Source organism: Oryzias latipes, chromosome 12 (assembly GCF_053564925.1).
Source record: "Oryzias latipes strain Hd-rR chromosome 12, Olatipes_Hd-rR_3.1".
Lineage (NCBI taxonomy): Eukaryota > Metazoa > Chordata > Actinopteri > Beloniformes > Adrianichthyidae > Oryzias > Oryzias latipes.
This window is the reverse complement of record NC_136248.1, coordinates 9135175-9152273: the sequence shown is the minus strand read 5'-3', so window position 1 is coordinate 9152273 and position 17099 is coordinate 9135175.

Sequence of the window (17099 nt, the reverse complement as noted above, 5' to 3'; positions counted from 1 at the left end):
ATGTTACAGCAATAAACTAGTCAAAGCTTGTTGCATCCAGAGTTGTGTACAAAACAGAACAAACGTTTTTTTTAATGCCCAACAAAAGAAAAATCTATATTTGTATGAACCCCCTTTTTTCAATTTCATTTATTTATTAAATTGTACATTTTATATTTATATGTTCTTTTTTTACAGAGGGTAGAGAGGGGAAAAATGTGTGTGTGGGGGGGGGGGGGGGGGGTAGAAGAAGAAAGAGAGGGGGAGAAAGTAAGGGGATACGAGTGCCAAGCTGTTAATTTGAGTAAGTTATGATTTTATTTCTCACAACATTTATGCTAGATCCGCGAGAAAGAAAAATGTTACATCCAAGAATGAAATTCTGACACTAAGATGAGCTTTTGTAACTGACCATGGGTCATACTGGCAGATATCTAATGCGTCCATCAATACACTGTGGGTTAGAAGGGGAGGGATATTTCAGACAGGGAGGAGTGCGACTGTGTGCAGGTGCAAGTGGGGGTGGAGATGCAAGCACGCTACCAAAGTGTACCATATGTTCATTAGAGGGACCAGATCCTCCCAAGCCTGATCGGCCAGACCAGGAGAGAGGGGGCCGGATACCCCCCAGATCCCAGAGCACCCCCGGCAGAAAGACCCAAGCTACCCAAGCGAGGGAGACCACCCACCCACCTGGCCAGGTGAAGATAAACCAAATTCACACGCCACTGCCAAAAAAAGTTGTAAAAAACTTGTGTAGCTACACGTAAATGTGAGTTTTGAACACGAAAGTCTGAAAGGCGGGTTATGAGCGTTTATATAGACTTTTATTTGGAAGTGGTTGCTTTAACCTGCTTTTGGATTGTAGCTTTAGCCATCAAATTTGTGCGTTTCTAGAGGTTGTTTTTTTGATTGACCACTAAACTTTGCTCTTTACTTGAACAGCCACCATGAAGAATCCACTTAATGAAGTCAGAGATTATAAGTCTTTTTCTTCCCTCTAAACCTGTGTAATGTAAAATCACAAATTATAATCTTTGATATCTGTGTACTCTACATGTAAAAGTTACATTGTAAAGGGAAAAACAACGGATTAAATCATATAAAAGAGCACCTGTCTTTACACGATCAAATTGATTGGCTTTATCATAAGCTTTGACTTAAAGGTAAAAAGTACAGTCTCCCCCTAGACTTTTTTCACATGCAAACTATATTTATTTTTGTGGATTCTGCAGCCAGAAAAAGATCTGTCTCTGACATGTGCTGGTGATGGGAAGATGTGGTGCATTTATGAAATTCAACTACTGTGTTTCACAGGAAAATACAATAATCTCACACAACTTTTCATCTGCAAACTTCAGAATTGTCAGTGGCTGACTTTTTTTGAGTGTTTGCTGCATTCCGTGTCAAAGATATGAGTGTTTTAAAAAAGGTAGACAATAGTCATGCTGTGGTTAGAAAAGGAAACTTTGTTTCACGGTGACAGGATTTCTTAAATAGAGCCAAGACAGCCTTTCACTTTCGGACAGCAGGATATCGAGTGAACAGTGAATAATTTCTTATAAAAAAAACTTTTAAACTGGTTATGGATTAAACTATTATTATCCTGTTGACAGATGACTTTGGCATTCTGACATTTTTTGCCCTTTTTCCATTTAAAACTATGCACAATTGTGTTTTGTGTCTTGTTGACAATTGTCTTTTCCTACATCATTTTGATGAAAAAAAATACAAAAGCAGAATGTCAATATTGAATTTTTGACAAATCAAAATCAAAGTTTAAAATGCACCCAAGACTAGGTTAAGCAGGTTCACAACCCAGGCCATGTTCACCTGCCTAAAGGTAATGTTGACCTCATCACAAATGGGAGAGCAGGGATTTCACAGACTTCACCTTCTGGCAAAAAAATCAGTAGTGCTGAACATAATTGGTTTTAAATTTTTACTGAAAAGTCTATAGATTTTTCTGAAGTTGAGAATACATGTGAGTGGGTGTATGTGTTTGTGTGACTTTGTTATAAAAAGAAAAATGCTAAAAATACCCATCACTTTACAATCTTTTGCAGAGCCAAAATTTTTCAGACAAAGTTTTAAATATAATCCCTCAAAGTGCAATTTTCATCAAAAAGCACCAACCAAATACGTTTGGACCCTGAAGCCGAAGTCTAATTAATTACATTTCACTCTCATTTAAAATCAACTAAGAGACTGAAGCAAGACCTGTGTGGTGTAAAATAATGTAGAGCTGGGCATTTTTGGTATGCAAAATTACTATAAATGAAAGGTAAAGAAAAAAAAATTCATTGCCCTGCTGGTGTGTCCAGTGACTAAATCCTTTTTGAAAATGCCTTTTAAACCAAAATGGTAGGAGGATAAAAGGATGATTTTCTCAGGAAGAGTAATGAACACACACCCTGATGTCAAAGTTACGTTTTGAAGTAACTGAGTAACAGATTATGCTTTTGAAGCATTTTGCGTAAATGGACAGAAAAGAAAAAAGATAATAGTAGAGGGGTGAGTAGTTTTATTTCTTTTGGATAAAAATGTCTTAAAAGTTCCCCAAATTACAATAAGAGGTTCTGTAAAAAGCAACTACATGTGTAAGTTAGTATTAACTTCTATGTTTCTGTTTAATGTAAAACTAAGTCATTAACTGTCAGAAAACGAAAGTCAGGCAATTTAAAAATACTATATCTGTGTAATCCTTCATTCCCCTTTGTGAGAAATGGTAAAAATGCGGTACACTTGTATGGCACTTTACGAACTTCAATGGGCTTTAGAGCCACAGTCCCCTTTACCCATGAAAACACACATTCACACACAGATGGTGGGGTGGCTAACCAGTAACCACCAGGAGCAATGTGGGGTACAGTCTTTTGCCCAAGGACATTTTAACACACAAGGCAGGAACCTAGCCTGCGATCGTTCAATCGGGGGCCGCCCCCATAAATAATGTATCCTAAATCTGATTGATTTCACCAACAACTTTGTGATCGGTTCATCAGGATTTCAATAATCAAGTAAAAAAAGTGGCGTGCAAGTAAGTGCATAAGAACATGTACATTTAAGATGACTAAAGTAAACATGAGCTTGCACAAAAATGTATAAATGAAAATCCTGCATATGGCACCAGCAGACTAACTATCACTGCTCTGCTCCTTAATGAAAAGGTTTGTGATGTGTTTTTTTCAAAAGCCACAGTTACTTCTTGCACTAGCACACAGTGCATACTAAAATACAAGTGTGAGAGACTATAAAATGACACTCATAGCCATGCAGACTACTACAAAGCCACAGAAAAGCTGAGCTGAAATTCCATAAATTGGTACCATATGGGATTTTGTGCCTCAGATAAAGTTTCATGTGTTGTAATGCACATTTGAACACTGGCCAGAGTATGTGAAAATGATTCAGTGTTTGCCCAAACTGCCTTTCTATGTGGTCTTCCTTTTTACATTCTTTGTGAAGCCAAAAACTAAAAGAACACAAACACATCTATCTATTTTGTTTCAAGTCCTTGGCACTTTTACTTCCAGCTCTATCAGAATTTCCCAGATTTGATATTGACTTGAGCCAGACATATGTGTGGGCATACTGGTTATTGCACATTACAGTTTTGCATGTACCACCAAAGTAAAGGAGATACAGACTGCACCCATTAACATGTCAATAACACGGAAACAACAATTCCCTTGATAAGCTTCTATTAATGCAAAGATAAAGAAAGAAAGAATTTGGAATTAGAATTTTGCTGGGAAAAATGTTATTTTAAACGTAATGATTGGAATATTATATTAAGCAGAGGGGCCGCAGGGTGATGTAGTGAGGACTCTTTTCACGAGAGTCCCTGGTTCAAATTCCGTCTGGAACCTTTCTGTGTTGTTTCTCCCCTTGCATGAATAGGGGTTCTCCGATTATTCCAGCTTCTTCTCACTATCAAGACATCCGTCATATGTTAATCAGTTGCTCTAAATCAGGGGTGGTTACAATCACGAAGGATGTGATGGTAGATCGCGGGTCATCAAAATTACTTCATAAGAACCCAGCCCCATTTTTTCTTGAAAATAAAATCTTGTATATTTTAGCAGAAACCAAGTGGACCACAAAATCCATATCTCATTATGTTCTTTGACACTATGTCACCATGGGTTCTTATGGGTTTTATAAACAAAAAGATAAATATTTACTTTAAAAACATGCAGTCAGCGCTTAATCCTCCTCACCATGAAGTTCGACACTTGATTGACAAGCAGACAGCCAATCGAGCATCCTGACATTCGTCACTGCACTCGCATGTTTAATTTCACTGAGCGCACATTCTGCCTGCCTTCCTCTGTCGGCCCTGCTGCGCCCCAGGCCCCAATCGCAGGGGGGTTTATTGAAGTCCAAGCAGGCCTGTGTTCCTCCTCAATCGGAAACGAGACAGAGACACCCTGTCTGACCCAGTCATCCTACCACTGCACTTGCTGCCCCACTCGGCAACAGTGTTGTCCTGAAGCACAGGCTACTCCAGCCCTGTCTCCGGACCAGGGGCCTGGGCTGCGTGCACTCTGTCGCCGCCGCACAGCTTAGCCAGACCCGCCACCATAGACCGTATATAGAGTGTTTACAGTCAATGCTTGCAACCCAATGGAAAGCCTGAGTCCCCCAAGCTCTAGCTCCTGGGGATACCTGGTTGATATTGCCGATATGCTATTGGCAGGATGTTGCATGAAAAGTACAGTCTAGACCAAAAGTTTGGACACACCAAGGTGTGGAAATTTGGAAACTTTTGGTCTGTACTATATGTAGCTTGTTTAAAAGATTAAGCCAAAAAAAAAAAATGAACTGAACACCAGTTGTGGAGTTTTTCTTCATACTCATCTTCAGAGAGGTGTGAGCATTGAGCGTCAGATTCCTAATTCCTAGATTCAAAAAGCTGTTGAAGGCAAAAAAAGAGAAACTTTTTATAATTTTGTAATAGGCTCATAGGTGTCCAGGGTCATAGGCTGCCGAAACCCAACCCAGCCACTGTTGGGCTAAGGCAGGGTACACTCTGGACTAGGGGTGTGCCAAAATATCGATATGGTGATATATCGCAATATTTAGTTCCGTGATTGATTCTCGATGCGTCTTCATCAAGTATCGGCCTTTTATTTACGTTTGAAGACCCTGTTAAACGTTATATTAATCATCCATTGGTAAGACGATTTTTCGGAGGCTAGATAGGAGGCGTTCGTTGCGAGATTGGCTTTCGCGGACGGACTAAGAAGAATACTTATTCAAACAAAAATGGCAGGGGGGAAAAACAAGGAGAGTAGCGAGAGCAGCAAGTTAAAAGGGGCGCCGGCAGCATTGAAGCTGCATCACCCGGAGTTGTGTGAAAAAGCCGTGGCTGTTGCTGGCCTGAAGCCGACACAGCCCAGCGCGGATACCTTTTTCCAGGCGAAGCTACCAACGTCTTCTGCGAGAGAAGAGGCAATAACAAACGGGATTGCGGTTTAAATGTAAAAGGCGATCCGTCCCTTCAGCGAGGTGGAGAACGAGGGATTTCGGTTTTTATTGAATGCATTAGAGCCATGCTTTGACATCCCCTCTCGGAAATACTGAAAAAATGATCCCTGCACCGTACGCCCAGACCAGAGCTATGGTTCAGATAAAAACAGCAGAAAGAGTGTCATCGCTGCCCTTAGACCCCCCTTTATCCTCAAAGCAGCGGTAGGCAAGCGTCGTCTTGACGCTAAAAAGCCTGTGGTTCTCAAGAAAAACATGAACAAATAAACATACATCACATGCAGCTTTTCCCCAAACGTTTTGTTGACAAAGATATCTCACACTAGTTGGTTTGAAGGCATAAGTATGCTTTTGTAAATATTATTTGTATTGTGTACATGTTGACATGGGAATATTTGTTAAGTTATAACATCTGAGTCTGTTTGGACAGGCCCCGCCCTTATAGACGTGTATTTCATCTGTACCTCGCTGTATTGAGTCTAACCATCCAGCAACTTGTTGCTTTATGCTGCTCCATGGTTTTACCCCCCCCCCCCTTCTATAAACACCCTCCTATCCCCCACTCTCTAATATCCCTCTTTCTTCCTCCCTCCTTTCCTTTTCCGTCAGGTCCAACACAAAAGATTTTCAAATATGGTTAAAATGAATAAAGTTTGGCCTTGATTACAAAAGGGGTTTATTCAGACATACCTCTGGTTTGTCAGAAGACTTTTAACCTCTGTTGTTAAAGTAAAATACATCCAACACAAGAGGCCTTCAGCCCTCATCTGTTTGCCCAGCTGTTGGACAGGACAAGTTTAAAAAAAAGAAAAAAAAGAAATTCTGTCCATGAAAATTGTGATCATAACCAGTGACAAAGGACAGTACGCTGGAGTCCAACATACACATGTTTGACTTAAAGCCTCCAAATATTTTTTTTTTTCTTTTGCCATATGCCCAACCTAGAAGTTACAGATTGAATAGTATATTATATGGATTATTTATATGTGGATTAAAGTTTTTTATACCTAATAACAATGCAGTGTACAAGGAGCAATTTCGCACAACTGGACTTACTTCAGAGCCACCAGTGTCTGCAGAGAGGGGATACTATAATTGTCACTTAACCCCCAGAGAGTGTGGTGAAACATCTGCCTCCACACAGCAAGCCTCCAATTTAAAAAAGAAGAAGCAGCCACTGGAATTTGAGAGCAATTTCTCAACATTCTCTAGGAATATCCAAAAGCTTTCCATTCTGGAAAGTCAATTTGAAGAATAATTTGCATTGAGCTTTATGTTACACAATTTTATAGAATTTACAAAAACAAAAGAAAAACCTGGAAGCCAAAAAACAAATGCTGAAAAAGCAACAATGAAACATCACTTGTGCTTTAAGCTCCACCTGCATGCAGTTTAGCCACACCCAGAAGTTTCAGGACCTGACATTATGAGAAGAACTAGACCATTCACGAGCATGCCATCTGCTTAAGAACAAGAGCATCCCAACCCAAGTGAATCCCATCAGGCTGCTTTATATCGACTGATATACTTTTTTTCTCTCTCACCTGTTACTTTTGGGTGCTACTTTATACATGAATTTAATAACGATATCGTTTATGAAAGATTTCAGTTTATTTAAATAAAAACGACTCATCAAAACTCTTTTTCAGTTAGTAATATATGGTGTCAATTCAGCGCCTAATGTATTGCGCATCAGAACCGTAAAACCGTGAATAAAAAATGCATAAGTTGATATATATATATATATATATATATATATATATATATATATATATATATATATATATATTTATATTTATATATATATATATATTTATATATATATCTCTATATATATATCTATGTATATATATATATATATATATATATATATATATATATATATATATATATATATATATATATATATATAATACAAAGCACAATCATATTTGTTTTTTCTGAAATCGTCATTTTGAGTTGCAGTTTTTTTTTTTTAATGTGCGCTTTTATTTTTTATTTTATTTTTATTAGACTTATTTTACTAATTATTGTCTTCCTAACACCCTAAAAATTTTGTTATAATGTTGTTACTGCGTTAACAAAGCTTGTTAAGGAATTTTAATATAAACAAACATATTTTGGTATGCTTTTCAGGCAGTGTCTTTGGGAATGTTGTTAATGAGGCTTTTATTTGAAATGACATAATTAATTACTCTCAGCAGATTTAGGGATATCATCATATTTGTGCTGAGGAAACATTTACCCTTTCAGTTAAGAGTAATGCCATTTACTTTTCTCTATAGAATATCTTTGGACAAGATATTTGTGAGGCGTCTTTTGGGAGTAACTGTGGCACCCGAGGCACACACCGGCACTTGTTGCTATTCTGTTGCATGTAATATAACTGACCGTGCTCATTTTTTCTCTTGAGCATGAAAACTGGCCTTTTTTTTCTAGATATCATAAAACATAATAGTTTTAGTTACTGCTGTCTGAATTCAGGTCCAACTACACTGTTTCCAATAGTTTACCCTTTTAAGGAGCCTGACTGCTGGTGATGAAATCTTGCTAGTGTTGTTTTGCCTTTGTCCTTAATTTATGCTTTGGAAAATCTAGATCTGTTTGTGAATTTCTACAAAAAAAAAATCTTGAATATTTGATCTATGTCTATAAATAAATAAAATGGTATTGAATAAAACATGACTGCCCAACAGTTCTGTTATCAGTGCTGCCAAAAGCAAGGGTTTGGAGTCCTCTACTGCTTTCTGTCATATTTTTAATTTAAGCAATCAAAACAAAAAAACAAAACAAAAAAGAAGGTGAACAAAGTAAAATATAAAGCCTATATATAAATTGATTGAGGATATTTGTGATCATTTTATTTATTAATTAAAGAAATGTAAAGGATCATACACACATACACATAAAAAAGCCTCTGCCACCCTCCACTGGTGGTTTTTCACCTAAGCTTGGGTCCTCTTATCAGACGCCAGAAGCCTGAGCGCTTCAGAGTCCTGCGCAGTATCTTAGCTGTTCATAGCACTGTGCTTTTCTGGACTGAGAGGTCTGAGGTCTTTCCAGGTATCTGTTGTAGCCACTTCTCCAGCTTGGGGGTTACTGCCCCGAGTGCTCCAATTACCATGCACGGACACCTCTGTCACCTTCACCTTCCATGCCTTCTCTAGTTCTTCTGAGCCCCTGGTAATCCTCCAGTTTCTGATGTTCCTTCTTCTTGAGGTTACCATCGCTTAGCTTTCATGTCTTAACATCAGTTGTCTGTATCTCTTCCTTTGGCCATCTTATTATTCCTGCAGGGTATCCGATAACTGGCATTGCGTAGCTGTTTATTGCCCGAGTCTTGTTATTGCAACTGAGCTGGCTTCTCAGAACTTGAAAGATGGTGCTATCTGCTGAGCACTACAAGCATGCAACTGTTGACATTGACCTGGAACACTTATCACCTGCTGCCTTTTCATTTTGAGGCTCATAATATAAAGATTTTCTTATTTTTTTAAAGATCACCAACATTTGAAAATGTCCAATTCTATATCAGGTTCTGGATCTTGTGTCCTCTTCCTGTTTTGGCAATTACGTCAAGCCATGGTGGTTCAGGAATTTTAGCTCAGCTTCTTCCTGAGATGAATCAACATTTTACCTGTTATTTTGGGTTAGACCAAGACCAATTCCTAACATATTCCTTTTCAACTATGTAGTGTTATGAGTTCAGTCTATCAAATTTTGCTTTCTGATTTCATGATGTGGCACTGTGGTTAGCACTTCACCTCACAGCAAGATGTTGCAAGTTCCAGCTGGGACCTTTAAGTGTAGAATTTGGATGTTCTCCCTGTGTTTTGTCTGGGCACTCCAGTTTCCTCCCGCAGCCCAAAAACATTTTTCAAAGCTTACTTAGTCACTCTAAATTGTCATTATTACCAAGGTTTCTATGTTTCATGTTTTAGACCACTACATACCAGAGGAATATTTACCATGTGCATCCCAAAAGTTACTGTAGCTAGCAAAACAGTGACACTATTTTTTCTCGGCTTTTGCTGAAATTAATTATATTTTCTAACACACCTTTGACTAAACTTTGGTCCATTTTTTTAAATCTCTCTTGTTCCTTCCTCCTTACAAAGATTAATTATAGACATACTTAAGCTTTGAGGAGCTGAGAGCTCCTCTGTACAAAGGATGTTTGAACAGCAAACTACTTTAGAAAGGAATTGAAAAGAATAACAGAAAGCCTGCCTAATTAAAAGGAAGGACACAAGGGTTGGGGTCTCAGGAGACCAGAACATTTTAAACTTCATTTCCCATGTCAGTTTCAATTACCTAAAAGCTGAACAAAGTCTTAATGTGGTCTTACTCCATCACAGGCCTAGTGAGTCATTCTGTTTAGGTCCAAATATATCTTCCATATGACCACTTCTGATGTAGGTAAAACTGAAACTTTTCTAAGACTTTTTAGCTGCAAATGCCTATATCTATTATTGAACTCCAAATAATTTAGACTTTTACCTTAAATTGAACAGAGCAGCTCTTTAAAAAGGACAGCTCCGCTGCCATGTGCATTTAAGGCCTCACAGCATGGACTTACAGTATACCATGTTTTTCTTAAGTCTTTTAGAGTAAATTATATCCATTTATATGATAATGTATTACCTTTGCCACACTAAAGGCCAAATCTTTTATTAAATATTGTTTATTTTCGCATCTAATTTTCCTACCTGGAAGTAAGATGACTTGATCTCTGAGGCAGTGGCTTTCGCTCCTTGTGGGTGCCGCCCAACGTAGAGCCGGCCTCGGAGGCATGACTGCATTTCGCCAACGAAAACAAACAACATCCAAACTTTTACAAAGATGGATGTGCATATTGTGCTAGCTTAGTGGAAAAAGTGTGTGTGTTAGCCAGAGGGCGGTAATGGCAGCGCAGACTCTTTGTGGGAGGGGCTGTTCCTCACTATCATACGTGAAATTTGTGAGAAGTTAATTGTTTCTGTGGATTGGGAAGGGGCAGATGCTCAGAGAGCATGATTTTAGAGGAATACTCAAAAAATGTGTGAATGGATTAAAAGATTGCTTTGGGGTTGATGTTTTTATGAGAAATTAACATTATTATACACTAAAAAGCTCAAAAAGTTGATTTTGCATGATATAGGCCTTTTAAACTTCAGAGATGTGGAGAAATTCAGCAAGGAGCAGTGGGGCAACTTTATCAGTGGCCTTGTTAGTAAAAAGCTCTTGGTCTGAATTTAATATGTGATTGAGAGCCAGTGGCTGAAGGCCCAAATGACATAAGTGGATGGGCTTGTTGTTGTTATGCGTGCTGCCAGGATTTGAACAATTTCAAGTTTGCTATTAATGTGTAGAGTAGGAAGGTTTACTGTCAAAAATGACACCCAGTCTCTGCAAGCAAAAAAACAAAAGAAAAAGTGTAGGTTTTTCTGATTTTCGAAATTCAAACCAAATTTAAAGATTGGTCTGAATGACCCCCTTTATTTCACCATAATGCATTTATTATGCATTATTTCTGGTAGCGGCGAAAAAATTGGTGCAAAAGAAAAATAGAGTGCTATTGTAGTTTCGCAACTGCAATTAAACTATGTCCACTTTTCAGAGGAAGATTTCTGCAAAAGCACAAGTAAAGCTGTAAATGAAAGTCGTTGGCACATATTTTAGTCATTCTTAGCTTGCAAAGACATAAACAAGAACTACTTTTTCCATTGCTAACAGAAAGAAAAGTTTGGGCCGCCTGCTTAAAAAGTTACAGCAGTGCTGCAATTAATTATTTCATACTTTTTTTAATTTGCTGCTCTCCATCCTCAAATAAGCTTTCAGAGGTAACACAAAAACAGCTGCAGTCTAGTTTTAAGATTTTTCCCAAAGTTAACAACTGGTGCTACATAAAAAAAACTTCCCTCCTTAATTTTATAATATAAAAAGACAGGAAAATGTTTGATTGGTTTGTCAGGTGAGGATTTTTTTGCCACAATTTAAGAGTAAGTAGGAGAAAAAAATGTTGCTTTCTCTGATATTTCCCAACACTATATTATATTTGTTTTTATGGGAAAATAAAATCCAGCAATTAGCCAAATTATAATAGCGACATGAAAAGTTCGTTTCTGAAGCGGAATTGGATCAAATGTCTTTCATCTATCCATTCATCTACCAATCTATCTTCTCCTGCTTATTTGGAGCCTGGTTGGGGGGACATCAGTCCAAGCAGAGAGGCCCAAAATTTTCTCCAGTTCTGCAGGGGTAGCTCACATTGCTCCCAGGTCATTTGGTTTGGAAGGCATGATCCCTCCAGCTTGTCTTGGCCCTTCCCTAGGGTTGTCCCCTGGTGGAAGTGCCACATCAACTGGGCTCACTCAATGTGAAAGAGCAGTGGCTCTTCTCCGAGCTCCTGTCAAGAGACCGAACAGTTTATATTTTAAAATTTGACTTTTTAATTGAAAAGCTTTGCATTAGTTCCTAGTCATTTTTATTGCATTGACATCAGTTTCATCAGTCATGGTGAGAACATACAGATTTTCTGAAACAGTTTTCACAGGAAAGGCAAATAAATTCAAGGCCTGAATTGAAAATATACGTTAAAATATGTATAGCATTTGAAGTATCAGTATTAGCCAGATATCAGATTAAGCACTAATCACACTAAGTCATGACTATGTTCAATTAGATGTATGCATGCACATGAACCAAATGTGGACAAAGAGTGATGCAAAAGCAGGTTGAACCCTTCTCCCCTTGAAGCCTCTTTTAAAGTACTGTAATTTCTGAAGAATCAGAATGAGTTCATCTGCTGGCAGGGGTTTGTTGCTTTTCTGTTTTTCAAAGTATAATGAATCCACAAAGGAGTGCCAGAGCCAGCAGCAAAGCAATGAGACACCTTCTGGTAAATTTCACAGTCAAATGCATCCCCTTATGTGTACTGTACAAAGCTAGTGTGCCTGTAATGATGAGGGCGATTTCAGAACTTGTTGTGAGAGGGACATTTTTTCCAGTGACATAAATACTTCACTTGGCTTGGCACTTTTACTTTTGGTTTGGTTTTAATGAGTTGTAGGAGAAAGGAAGATGTCTGGCTATTTGTAGTATTTGAAGGAATTGTTTGTTAAACTGTGTTGCTTCCTGCTAACAGGCAGAATTGGGGCCTGCCAGCTGTTTAGTTTCCTAACCTAGTTAGCTGTAATTTTATTGTTGGTATTGGTGCTCAGGCTTGGTCATTTCAGTGTGGTGTCAGCAAAAAGAAGGGATGTATGGCTGGTTGTCAACTTAGTAAAATTTTTTAACTGTGTTGTTTCTTGGTAATTAATGTTAGTCTGCCTTTTGCCTCTTTTCTTTAGTATTTCCTCATTACATTTTGGAAAGGCTTGCATTACCAAAAAGGCGAAACCCGCTGAGAAGAGTTTAGTCTATCCCTACCACTCTTTTAGCATGTCTGCCTTTTCTTTCATTTTCATTGGTGATATGAAGTTCTGTATCGAGGTTGTCTAGTACGGTGGCCCAGAAGGGTCACAACACAACACATTAACTTTACACACAACACATTAACTTTACACGCAACACATTAACTTTGCAAACACAAAACATTAACTTAACACACAACACATTAAATCATAACACAACACATTAACTCACAACACAACACAATAACTCACAACACATTAACTCACAACACAACACATTAACTCACAACACAACACAATAACTCACAACACATTAACTCACAACACAACACATTAACTCACAACACAACACATTAACTCACAACACATTAATTCACAACACAACACAATAACTCACAACACATTAACTCACAACACATTAACTCACAACACAACACATTAACTCATGGCCCAGAAGGGTCACAACACAACACATTAACTTACCTCACAACACTTTAACTCACAACGGAAGTAAAGCAGCAATTGAAGTGCTTTTATTCTGAAATGTCCACTGGGCTGAGCGGCTAACTACTCAACAGAAGGTAATGTCACAGTAAGCTGTGGAGGGAGCATGATTTTTCTACAAGAGAAGCTAGCAGCAGTGTTGCCAGAAACTTTCTCTTTATTACGATTCTCCTTACACACACAATATGTACGCACACTCCTCCCTCCCACCTCTCTCTGTCGCTGCACGCACGTTCCTCTCCTTTCTTCCGCTCCCTCCCCTCACACATGCACGTGCGGTCGCCAACACACGCAAGCGCACGCACACACACACAATGAATAAAAGAAGGCCGGTCCGCTGAAGAAATATTCAATACTGTCCTCCTTTTATTAGATCAGGAGAAAGAAGAATACACAGCTTTCCGTGAGTTTTTCCCCCTACTGGACTGATTTAGCACCCGATCCGATGATTTTTCAAAATAAAAGATAGTTCAGACTAATAATAAAAGGATTGATAAACACAAACACCGATCCATGTCGCGATCAGACCATAACTTTAGCTGGTGGCTCCTCCTACACACAGCCGCAGTGTCAGGGTTTAAAGAACACAATTTCTAAGAGGCGACGCGTTTCACCCCCCTAACAACAGGTTAGATGACAGAGCCCTTAAGCGTCTCTGCCTGGTGCGTTTACTGAGCTTCAGTACATAGAAGTTCACAGTCACACGGCCTAACGTAGTCCGCTATTATATATTTATGAGGGGGGAAAAAACGCCGAACCGATCCTAAAACTGCCCAAATTATGAAAACCCGGCCAAAGCCATTTTTACCCGCAAATTTAGTACTAAAACCGCCCAATCTGGCAACACTGCTGCTAGCTTCCCTCGTAGAAAAATCATGCTCCCTCCACAGATCACTGTGACGTTACTTACTGTTAGGCAGTTAGCCGCTCAGCCCAGTGGACAATTCAGAATAAAAGCACTTCAATTGCTGCTTTACTTCCGTTGTGAGTTAATGTGTTGTGAGTTAATGTGTTGTGTTGTAAGTTATTGTGTTGTGTTGTGAGTTAATGTGTTGTGTTGTAAGTTATTGTGTTGTGTTGTGAGTAAATGTGTTGTGTTGTGAGCTATTGTGTTGTGAGTTAATGTGTTGTGTTGTGAGTTAATGTGTTGTGAGTTATTATGTTGTATTGTGAGTTAATGTATTGTGTTGTGAGTTAATGTGTTGTGTTGTGAGTTATTGTGTTGTGTTGTGAGTTATTGTGTTGTGTTGTGAGTTATTGTGTTGTGTTGTGAGTTAATGTGTTGTGTGTTAAATTAATGTGTTGTGTGTAAAGTCAATGTGTTGTGTGTAAAGTTAATGTGTTGTGTGTTAAGTTAATGTGTTGTGTGTAAAGTTAATGTGTTGTGACCCTTCTGGGCCACCGTAGTCTAGTACTAGAGAAGGAATTTCTTCATTTAGGGGAGGAGCTGAAAAAGAATATATATATAAGAATGGGTGGAGCCATGAGGGTTTGCGGCGCAAAAGAAAGTGAGTGTTGAAATAGGCTTCATGTTTACTTCTGTTTCTGAGAAGACGAAGATGCAGACCTGCAGTGACTCTCAGAAAGAATAAGAAAAAAGCTTTGAAGCACATTTATGTGCTCTCCTTTACACTTTGACACTGCTTTCGGAAAAAAATTGCATGTTTTCTTTAAATTTAATCTTTTTTTATTTTCTAAGCACCTCTTCCGCCCTTAGGTGACCTGAAGCTTTGTTAATTTATCAATCTTCACTTATGTAGCACTAGTTCTGAACACCAAGAAAAATATTATTTGTCACTTTCGGCTTCTCCCATCAGGGGTCGCCACAGCGAAACAACCCTCCCACAAGGATGAATCACATGGTATAAACTTGGCAATGTTTTTACGCTGGATGCCCTTCCTGACCCAACCCTCTCAATCCAACCGGGCTTGGGACCGGCACAGCAGCAGAGAAAGGAATAGGGAGCAGCCTGGATTTGTACCCTGGTTTCACAGACGGAAGGCGCCGCAAACCAGCACAAGCTAAACCGGCCCCCACCAAGAAAAATACTATAAAATGAGCAAATTAGCTTTAAGACAGGGACACAGGAGTGCCCAGTGAGAACCCTTGCATGGACAACGTGCAAACTTTTCACAGAAAGATCTGAGCATGGGATTCAAGAGTGCTAGCCACTATATAACAGTCCAGCCTAATAAAACATTATGATACCGTAATTTTCCGGGCTATAGAGCGCACCTGATCACAAGCCGCACCCATTACATTTTTAAAGGATAAACTGTTTGTACAGACATAAGCCGCACCTGTATATGAGCCGCACGTGCCCACATTGAAACATGTGTTGTAGAATGAGGATGTGTATGTGCTGAAACCATGCGTGTGTCTAAGAAGGAGGAGGAGGAGGGAGCGGAAGGAGGGGTGAGCGCGCGTGCAGCGCAAGAGGGAGAGCAGCGAAAGTGTGTTGGGGGTGTGTTTATCTTTGTTATACACAGTGAAAGACAAGTGAGATAAAAGAAGGTTCCCCCCAGAAGAAGATGAATCTTTATTAACCCACTCTGGAGGCTCTGAGGGTCAGAACGGGGAAGTGAACAACCGAAGGAAGATCCGCCTTTGGCAGATTTTCCGAAATCGGTCAGAAAAAAAAAAGTAATTGCAGGAAAGGTTCAACACATGATATATTTAAAAAAGAAAGAAAAGAGTTTTCAAAGTTTTAATGATATAACTGAGCTTTTCCTTCCAAACAGTGCCTAGATCAGAGTTCACAGTGGTGTCCGGGAGTAATTTATAAGCGCGCACACACGCCTCTGCGTGCGCCGGGAGCTTTCTTCCACAATAGTGACACACAGTAATACAGTGCTAACAGGGCTGGTTTAAAAAACATGAACGTAAAAGTCACTGAGGGCTTTCTTCATCTTCCTCCTGTGCACTGAAACCATGGAAGTCTTCCTCCTCAGTGTCGGATTGGAATAGCGTCAGATATTCTTCACCACACACTCTCTTTGTCTCTCCTTCATTGTCGCTGTCAGTTTGTCACTCTCATCCTGAGGCAAATTCACTCCTGAGCTTGCGCTGTCCTCTCCGTCATGCAGCAGACCGGCTTTTCCAAACCCGTTGGTGATGGTGGATTTTTTCACACTGCTTTTAACGATTGCTTTTAACTTGAAAGCTGTGTCATATTGTAGTGGTTGTCATGTGCACGTTGGATCTAATGGCAGCAAGAGTTTGTGGGATGCGGCCAAAATAGGGCTGAGCATAAGTGTTTCTTTTTGTTGCACCATGAGTGAGGGGCCTTAGAGCAGAAGTGACGTCCATGCTGTTTGGCTGCTTGTGGGTGTGTAAAAAATAAATAGGCTTGGTGTCGGAAATGAGACAGCGCATTCAGTTCCTCACTTTGCTTCCTCCTCTCTGAGACTGTTTGAAGTTGTGCGACAAGGACAGCCCTCCAGTGCAGCCATTTGAGTGATAACTCACATGAAACCTGTGTCACACACATACCGTATTCTCCCTGTCTCGCGCTTACCTTTTCTGCTCGAGCGCCCCAAGCGGCTGTTAGAAAACTGCATAAATTAGCCGCACCATTGAATAAGCTGCAGGGTTGAAAGCATGTGACAAAAGTAGCGGTTTATAATCTGGAAATTACGGTAATTGTTAAAATAAACTAGTTGCTAGCTTTGCGATTGTTTGTATATCTAAATGAGTAACTGGTGTTTACATAGCTGGGTGTGGGTGGA